Consider the following 9,541-nt stretch of genomic DNA (forward strand, 5'->3'; position numbering starts at 1 on the left):
TTTGAAATCCCTGCAAAACTTTTTATTATGTGCATTTTCCATGAACTTTAGATTTTTTTTAAAGATTTATTTATTTATTTGAAAGAGTTAACACAGACAAAAGGAGAAACAGAGAAAGAGACCTTCCATTCATTGGTTGACTCCCCAGATGGCTGCAACAAGGAGTCAGGAGCTTCATCTGGGTCTGCCATATGGGGACAGGGGTCCAAGGACTTGGGCCATCTTCCGCTGTGTTTCCCAGGGCATTGGCAGGGAACTGGAGTTGCTGGGACTCAAACCAGCACCCATGTGGAATGCTGGCATTGCAGACAGTGACTTCCACTGCTGCACCACAATGCCAGCCCCTCCATAGACTTTTTGAAGATCCCTCATTTAAATGAAAAATTTTAAAATTTTGCAAGTGGCTGCAGTGAAGCCAAGAGTCAGGGGCTTCTTCAGGGCCCCAAGGACTTGGGCCATACTCGGTTGCTTTCCCAGGTGCATTAGCAGGGAGCTGGAGCGGAAGTGGAGTAGCTAGGACTCGAACCAGTGTTCACATGTAATACTGGCATTGCAGGCAGAGGCTTAATATACTATTCCACAGTACTGATCGTCAAATGACTTTTTACACTTCTTTTTTTAGAATATTTTATTTATTTATTTGAAAGAGTTACACAGAGTGGTAGAGTCACAGAGAGACTGCTGGTTTACTCCCTAAATAACCACAACAGCTGGGGCTGGAGCTGGCTGAAGCCAGGAACCTGGAACTCCATCTGGGTCTCCCAAGTGGGTGGCTTTGGCCATCTTCCCCTGCTTTCCAAGGCACATTAGCAGGGAACTGGATCAGAAGTGGAGTAACCAGGACTCGAACCATTGCACATATATATGGGATGCCGGCATGGCAGGTGGCAGCTTAACCCATTATAGTAGGTGTTCATTTGTTCATTCATTATTGTAACTCCTTTATGTCAAGCATTCTGCTGGAGAAAGAAGAGACACAAAGGAAGGTCTAAGAGCCCTGGATTAAGAAACTCACAGACATGAAAAATTAAACCTCTAATTCTACCAACGTACATTAAAGCAGCAAAAAAAGCTATTTCAAATAGATCACCCAAGAAAATTAGGAGCAACAAAGTCTTGAAGGTTCTAACGAGCTTATTTTAAGTTAATAATGAAAAAAAAAGCTAATTGGAAAATGATTACTCTCATTGTGGTAAAAATTGACAGTGAGACTTGAATTACAAAATGTTAATCAGAGTATAAGTTATACAGTTACTTGCCAAGAGAAAATTATGCTAGGTATTTTTAAAAGATAAGTAAATTATGTTTAGATATGGAAAAGTATCTGCATCTCAGAGTTAATTTTTGCCTTGATCTTGAAGATTGGTGGACAAGAACCAAGCGATACAGTACTTGATCCAGAGCTTAAATTACACAAATATTGAGTTCTTAAATGAACAATTTGAGGGTCAGGCATTGTGGTTCAACAGGTTAAGCAATTGCCTGCAATGCCAGCATTCCATAGGAGCACTGGTTTGAGTCCCTTCCAATCCAGCTCCCAGCCAATGCACCTGGGAGAGCAGCAGAAGATGGTCCCCACTTGGGAGACCTGGATAGAGATCTATCCAGACTTTGTCCTGGCCCAGCCCCAGCCACTATGGCCATGCAGGGAATGAACTGGTAGGTGGAAGATCTCTCTCTCTAGATCAATCTCTGTAGCACTACCTTCCAAATAAATAAATAAATCATTAAGAAGTGAGTAAAGAAATCATAATTTGATGGAGTTCAAAATCCATGTTCAGGATACAATAAAACTACTTCTAATTTTTTTATGATTGATTGATTGATTTGGAAGGAAGAAACAGAGAGAGAGAGAAGAGAGACAGAGAGATCTTTCATTCATGGGTTCACTCCCAAAATGGCCAAAACAGTCAGAGCTGCTTCAGGCTGAAGCAGAGCCAGGAGCTTCATTTGGGTCTCCCGTGTAGGTGCAGGGTCCCATCCTCCTCTGCTTTCCCAGGTGCACCAGCAGGGAGCTGAATTAGAAACGGAGCAGCCAGGACTCGAACAGGCGCCCACAGGGGATACTGATGTCACAGCTAGTGACCCAACCCACTATACCACAGCCCCGACCTCTAACATACATGAATACAGCCTTTAAAAGTTGTACTTGGGGCACATCTTTGCCTAAGCAGTTAAGATGCTGGTTAGGACATCCACAACTCACATTAGATGCCTGGGTTGGACTCCTGGCTCTGGCTTCCAATTCCAGCTTCCTGCTGATGTGGACCTTGGGAGGCAGCAGTGAGGACTCAAGCAGTGTTGCCCATTCCACCACGAGGGAGATCTGGACTGAGTCCTTGACTCCTGGATTTGGTCCTGGCCCAAAATAGGGCATTTGTGGGCATTTGGGGAATCAACCAGCAGATGGGAGTGTCTCTCTGTCCATCTGTCTCTCTTTCTCTGCCTCTCAAAAATTAAACAAGACAATTAGACTCTGTAAAGCCAGTAGTTGTTAAACTTACCTTAGCATTAAGTCACATTTTTCCTTAATCAAAATGCTAAATCTTACGTAGTCCTAGAACATACTTTTTTCTTTTTTAAGTTTTTATTTATTTATTTGAGAGGTAGAGTTACAGACAGTGAGAGGGAGAGACAGAAAGAAAGGTCTTCCTTCCGTTGGTTCACTCCCTAAATAGCCGCAACAGCCAGAGCTGAGCAGATCAAAAGCCAGGAGCCAGGAGCTTCTTCTAGGTATCCCAGGTGGGTGCAGGGGCCCAAGCACTTGAGCCATCCTCTGCTGCTTTCACAGGCGCATTAGCAGGGAGCTGGATGGGAAGTGCAGCAGCCAGGACTTGACCTGGCGCCCATATGGGGTGTGGATACTGCACGCTGAGACTGGCTTGCTTTCTTTCTCCCTCTCTTTCTTTCTTTCTTTCTTTCTTTCTTTCTTTCTTTCTCTCTCTCTCTCTCTCTCTCTCTCTCTCTCTCTCTCTTTCTTTCATTCTTTGGGAAAGGGTTTATTGGAGGAAACCCAGAGGGAAGGGGCGAAGAAGGAGAAAGAGAGAGAGGAGAGCATAAGGAAGATCAAGAGACACACAGAGAGAGAGAGAGACAGAGAAGTCAGGAGATGGGAGAGAGAGAGAGAGAGAAAGAGAGAGAGAAAGAGAGAGAGAAAGAGAGAAAGAAAGAGTGAGACACATGTTCAAGAACAGGTCCTTTTAAAACTTTGCTGGGGCAGGCAGGGAAGTAGGGGCAGGGAATCCCATTAGGATGGGGGTGGAGCTTGACACCGGTGGTTGGGCCAAGTGGCCACCTGGCTTCCAGGCTGGGGCTTTAATCCACTGTGCCACAGCCCTGGCACGTATCTACATCTTGTACAAAAGAAAATTTTGATCAGATAATTGGCTCAACTGATATTATATATGCTTTTTATCTTTCGTTATTTCTCTCTCTTTTTTGCTTTCTTCCTTTTAAAGTTTTCAAGTGCTTCCAAGTGCAGATATTGGTAAACCATTATAATTTATAGACTTTTCAGTTTAAAAGAACTGGCAGAGAGCAAAATAAATAGATGAAAACATGTTGCTAAAATTGCATATCCTCTAAGGCTAATCAACTCTCAAATTAATGTGTGTAAAACTGACCTATTTGGAAACGTTGCCCCTTGGAGGCCTTGAAAACAATTGTGATATGGCGCCTATTCTAGGCACAAGGTACATACCTCTTCCCACCTTACTGGGACAGCGCTGTGGTGTAGCAGGTAAAGCCGCCACTTGTAGTGCTGGCAACCAGTTTGAGTCCTGGCTGCTCCACTTCCAATCCAGCTCTCTGCTATGGCCTGGGAAAGCAGTAGAAGAAGGCCCAAGTCCTTGGGCCCCTGTACCCGTGTTGGAGACCTGGAAGAAGCTCCTGTCTCCTGGTTTTAGATCGGTGCAACTCTGGCCATTGCGGCCATCTGGGGAATAAACCATCAGATGGAAGACCTCTCTCTCTCTCTGCCTCTCCTCTCTCTGTGTAACTCTGCCTTTCAAATAAATAAATAAATCTTTTTTAAAAATAAAGTTATTGCCATTTTTAGTTCATCATTGTACTTGCTCTCTAATCACATTATTAACCTTTAGCTACCCTACTGGAAGGGGATGGGAATCAAATATTAGTTGGATAACTTTCTGGGTTTGGCAGGATTACAAAGCATAGCTATGTGAAAACATATTTGCATTTAAAATTCTTATGTACATATGCATAATAAATATTAGAACACCAGTGAGCTAAAATTAATGTCTGTATTTAAAGTGTGACAGTATTTAAAATTACCTCCTGATGACAATTTCAGTTAATCACATTAGAAGTATGTCTGATTACTTCTTGTTAATTGCAGTTTACAATCCAGAGGGGAAAAGGTCTAGAAAATTCTAGGTAATAGGTTACATAATTGCTAACATCGATCTGGGGTTTAAAATAATATTCATACTCTTGGGCCAGTCAGTTAGCGATGGGTACTGAGAGCCATCTCTGTAGACTGTGACAGGTTCTGTAGGGGAGAGGTGGAGCTGTCTCCACAGTTTACAACAGCAGAGCAGGAATGAGGGCTTAGAAATGATCACGGAGCCGGCACCGCGACTCACTAGGCTAATCCTCCACCTTGCAGCGCCAGCACACTGGGTTCTAGTCCCAGTCAGGGCACCGGATTTTGTCCCGGTTGCCCCTCTTCCAGGCCAGCTCTCTGCTGTGGCCTGGGAGTGCACTGGAGGATGGCCTGAGTACTTGGGCCCTGCACCCATGGGAGACCAGGATAAGTACCTGGCTCCTGCCATCGGATCAGCGCGGTGCGCCGGCCGCAGCGCGCTGGCTGTGGCGGCCATTGGAGGGTGAACCAACGGCAAAGGAAGACCTTTCTCTCTGTCTGCCTCTCTCACTGTCCACTCTGCCTGTCAAAAAAAAAAAAAAAAAAAAAAAAAAAATGATCACGGGAACATTCAGGTATGTGCCAGTTATGTGTCGAGTGAATCATGAAATGCTGGCGGATTCCACCAAAGGGCACCACTTGACCCGACTGTGCAGAGATCTGTGCACCAGTCAGGCCACATCCCCATTCCGTAAGACCCCAGACTGGTCTCTCTTTACCCTTCTACCATTCATTTCCATAATTTATGCTTATTATTTATTTTCTATCCACTCACTTACATTTAAGTTTCATAAAGGGAGAAATTTTTATTTGATTTGTGCACAGAAATATCCCAACTGCCAATAATGCTGGATTCTGTTGAATGAATGGATTTAATAATTTCACAGTGGGCAGACAGAGACATCTGCTCGGGTGAATTTGTTAATTCATTTGAGGGAAATTTCAGAATCAATAGGAACGTGTATCTGTGAGATTTTTCCTTCTACTCTTCGACCTATCTTTCCCAGCCTAGAAGGCATGGGGCTAAATCTCTTTGAAGATCCAACAAGGACAGCTTCAGGTTTCAGACTAATGATAGCAAAGGCTTGTAAAAGACAAATCTATTCTTTAAGAAAAAATATAGGGAAAGTTTGGCTGTTCTTGAAGAGAAATAACATTGGAAATTGGTTGAAAAATCAAAGAATAAGATTCAGTTACCAATGCCACATCACCTGAGTCACCTTCCCTTTAATAAACTCACTTTTGACTGGTGTGTAGACTCTTTTTGTGGGAGAGGCCAGGCCAAATGAAATTCAAATTGCTTCTGCTTGGAAAACACAAAACAAAAAGTAACCTCTACTGGCTTCTGAAGCAAATTATCACTGTGCATCCTAACCTCAAGTCAAGGAACAATTCACAGAGAAACATCTGCCTCTAGGGAAACCAGATGAGAATCCTACACTTATCCTATCTGCTCTCACACTGAGCTGATGACGAGACTTGGGCACCTTTTGGGAGTGCTACAGTCTGGAGGTGCCCCCAAAGCTCCAGTGTTGTAGGCTCAATCCCTAGTGCAACAGTGCTGGGAAGTAAAGCTTAATATGAAATGATTAAGTCAGTAGGACTCTGCCCTCATGAATGGACTAATGCTGTTATCACAGGAATGAGTTTGAGTTCCTCTTCCTGTCTTGAGTTCTCTTGCCCTTCTGTGTTCTGCCATGGAATGAACCAACAGGATGGTCTACATCAGATGCTGATGCCATGCTCACGGACACCCAATCTCCCAAATCATCCCAATACACACACACACACACACACACACACACCATCCTGTTGTCCACAAATTACCCAGTCTGTGATGTTCTGTTACAGCAACACTAAGTCTAAAACTAAAATGAACTAAGACACAAAGAGATCCTGTAGATACTCCTTTTTATTTCTTAAAAAAAAAAAAAAAAAACTGAAAATGGGCTAATATTAGTCAATAGCTCTTGATATGTTTCTTACTGGAAACTGCTGAGACCCCAGAATTTCTTAGTGAAATACAGGCATTGGAGTTTTAAAACAGTCCCCATGCATGCTTGATACAACTGCTGTCAGTTGTGGTTCAACGATCGCGGTTTGATCCATCGTGGGACCATCTGGGTTTAACCGGGGGTCCCTCAGCACGCTGTGTTCTTCCTTTATCAATCTTCCTTGATGCCCATATTCCTAAATCAAAGGGAACAACATCTAGTTTCAAATGGCAGTAAATGGGGAATTGATGGGTGTTGCTTCATTGGCAAAACATAGCACAAAACAATTAACACGAGGCCATGAAACAGAAGCATTTGGAGAAAAAGAAATTAACAGCATATTTTAAACTTAAAGTCTCATTCCTCCTGTCTTTTGATTCCCATTCTCTTTTGAAGGGTTGTTTCACAGGTTTTTTTCACCCCATCACGTCCCCAACTGACTTTTCTCCAACTCTGGGTTATTCCTGCATGTCACTGTTAGCAAATGGTGACTGTGCCACCATAGCATTGCCCCTCCACACTCTGCAGTCCCCAAGGGACGGACAGCATGCTCTGGTGACACTCCCGTGGCCTTTTCAGTCCTGCAGGAACCCATCTCCACGGCTGCCATCACGCCCTCTGGACTTCCCAGCCCATCCCAGCCTGGGATTCGGCAGACACCGCACGAGTGTGTTTTATTGACCACTGGATTCAAAATCTGTCATCTGTCTGAAAGGAAAGCCTGATGCAAAGATTTAGAAGCAGGTAATTTTACTGCGAAATCAAATTAGCGGTCACCGATTCACCAAATGGCTCAGTCAGCAAATTTACTTAACTCTTGGGTTTGGGTTGAGCAGTTTTCTTTCTGTCTTACAGCATCATTAAAAGGAGTGTGGCTGCCCCTGCTGCCTGCTACAGCTGGAGTGGGCAGAGAGAGACAGAGACCGAGGGGATAGAACAGGAATATATCTTGAAAAAAGATTTCTTCTAAATATTTTATTAATCAATGTATTCACAGGAAGGATAGAAGGATTCTGCATATTCAAGATCTATTAAATAAATTCTTCATGAATATATGTACAGGAATAATTTTTGAGAGAAATATCTTTGTTACAGAAAATATTTGTGGAGAATATGTTCTCAACCATTAAGAATACAGTCACAGAAACTTGTCCTATTCAACACAATATTCTTCAGCCCCAGAAATTGCAGACACAAACTGAATTTCCTTAAAATGGTGTAAAGTAAAACTCAGTGTTTCAAAAGAAATGAGTAAGTGTGGAGAGAGTTGGTCATTTGCTGGGTGGTTAAGAGTTGCTTCTAGAGCATGCATCCGGCAAGTTGCAGGAGTCTTGGGTTTAAAGCTGCACCACATCCAAAGCCCAAGTACTTCCTGGTATCTGCCCCTGCCTCCCCCCTCCCCCTGCTCAAGAGATGGGGGTGCTGTAGACATGGGTGACTCCTCTGAGACATCCCAGGCATGTCTGAAAATCAGCGTTCAGCCAGGGAGCCGCGTCCTCACTGGGAGTCCTGTGTTAGCCAGCTCTCCATCTCCAGCACCAGCACTCCTGGAAACACTTTTAAAACACGAGTTATACAAGGTCAGGATTTCAAATCACAGAGGAAGAAAGGAGGTGCTCAGAGATTGTTAAGGCTCGAGTTTTTTTTAATGTCCTAGGGCTGTTGGAAGTGAGAGAAATTTATTTTTTGCTGAAGCTATCTGAAGTGACAGACATTCAAAGACTATAGTCCCACAAGTCCCAAGCTCCTTCAGGACTCTCGCTAATGATCTAACTTCCAGCATCATTGTGTGTACTTGTGATGTGTTGCACAAATGGTCCTTTGGGGGAGCTTCTTCTAATAACCTAGAAGTGTGTATCTGGTCACGAGAGGAGGAGGTGCGTATGAGGCTGAGGTTGGGCTGGGGTAGCCGAGGACTACACGTTGTCTGCCATTTCTGGGTGTTGCTTGACCCAAAGGTGGTGGGAGTCCTCCCCGCACAGCGACGATTTCAGCTCCCGATAGGTCACGCCTTTCTGGAGCCCATTGGGATTGGGGAAGAGGCACTGGTTGGAACAGGAGCTGGATGTGGGTAGAGGTGAGTCCCAGGCAGTTGAGGGCTCAACAGCACCCCAGCGTCTGCCGTACCTGCTCCTGGGCCTCCAATTTGGAGTGGCACTAAGAGTGGCTCAACTGGGTTGCTGAAGGTGCTCACGCTTGACGCACACCCAGGGGCTCCTATGCGGGAGATTGAGGCTCAGCCACTGCTGACTTAGAGAAGTGGAGCACTGCTGGCACATTCCTGGAGCTACTTCGTGGTTGCTCTTAGATGTCAGTACCCCATACCAGGGTGCTTCAAAATAGCATTAAAAGGTTTGAAGTCTGAGGCTGGCGCTGTGGCGTAGCAGGTAAAGCTACTGCTTTCTGCGCAGGCATCCCATATGGGCACTGATTTGAGTCTGGTTACTCTACTTCTGACCTAGCTCCACTGCTAATGTGCCTGGGAAAGCAGCAGAACATGGGCCAAGTCCTTGCGCCCCTCACCCATGTGCAGGAAGAAGCTCTTGGCTCCTGTCTTCAGCCTGGTCCCGCCTTGGTCATTGCAACTATTTGGGAAGTCAGCCATTAGATGGAAAGCCTCTCTCTCTCTCTGCCTTTCAAATGAGTATTTTTTTTATTTTTGAAAAAGAATGTTCTTGAGAGCTTAAAGAGCTCATGCACCTTAAAAAAATTCAAAATCTGGGTGTGCGAGAGTCTAAGATGTTCATGAAAAATATGATGAAATCACATAGATTCCAAATTTCCTTTGGCACCTTTTAATTCCATTTTTCCACGAACATTTTGAAGCACCCTCGTGTGTGTGTTGTGTCAGCCATTTACATTCACAAGCATGCAGGCGTCCTCAAAGTGAAACTGAAAGACCTTTGGTGTAGGTACTGTCTTCTCATTCCATGGAGATGTTCTGCCTATTTAGGAACGTGCCCAGGTGGACTTTGCCTTGGAGTTTGATTGGCTTGTTTGAGCAATAAATAAATACTTACGTGTGTCAGTTAAGTGTGAGAGTAGGTGTTGAACATGACAGGTAAGAGTCCTTGTTCCCACAGATCTTCCAGACCTGGGGGAGAGACCAACTAGGAACAATAAAAAGAGAAAAGCCAAATGGTGGGTAGAGACCAGGTGCCAT

The sequence above is a fragment of the Oryctolagus cuniculus genome, chromosome 10, assembly GCF_964237555.1.
Source record: "Oryctolagus cuniculus chromosome 10, mOryCun1.1, whole genome shotgun sequence".
Lineage (NCBI taxonomy): Eukaryota > Metazoa > Chordata > Mammalia > Lagomorpha > Leporidae > Oryctolagus > Oryctolagus cuniculus.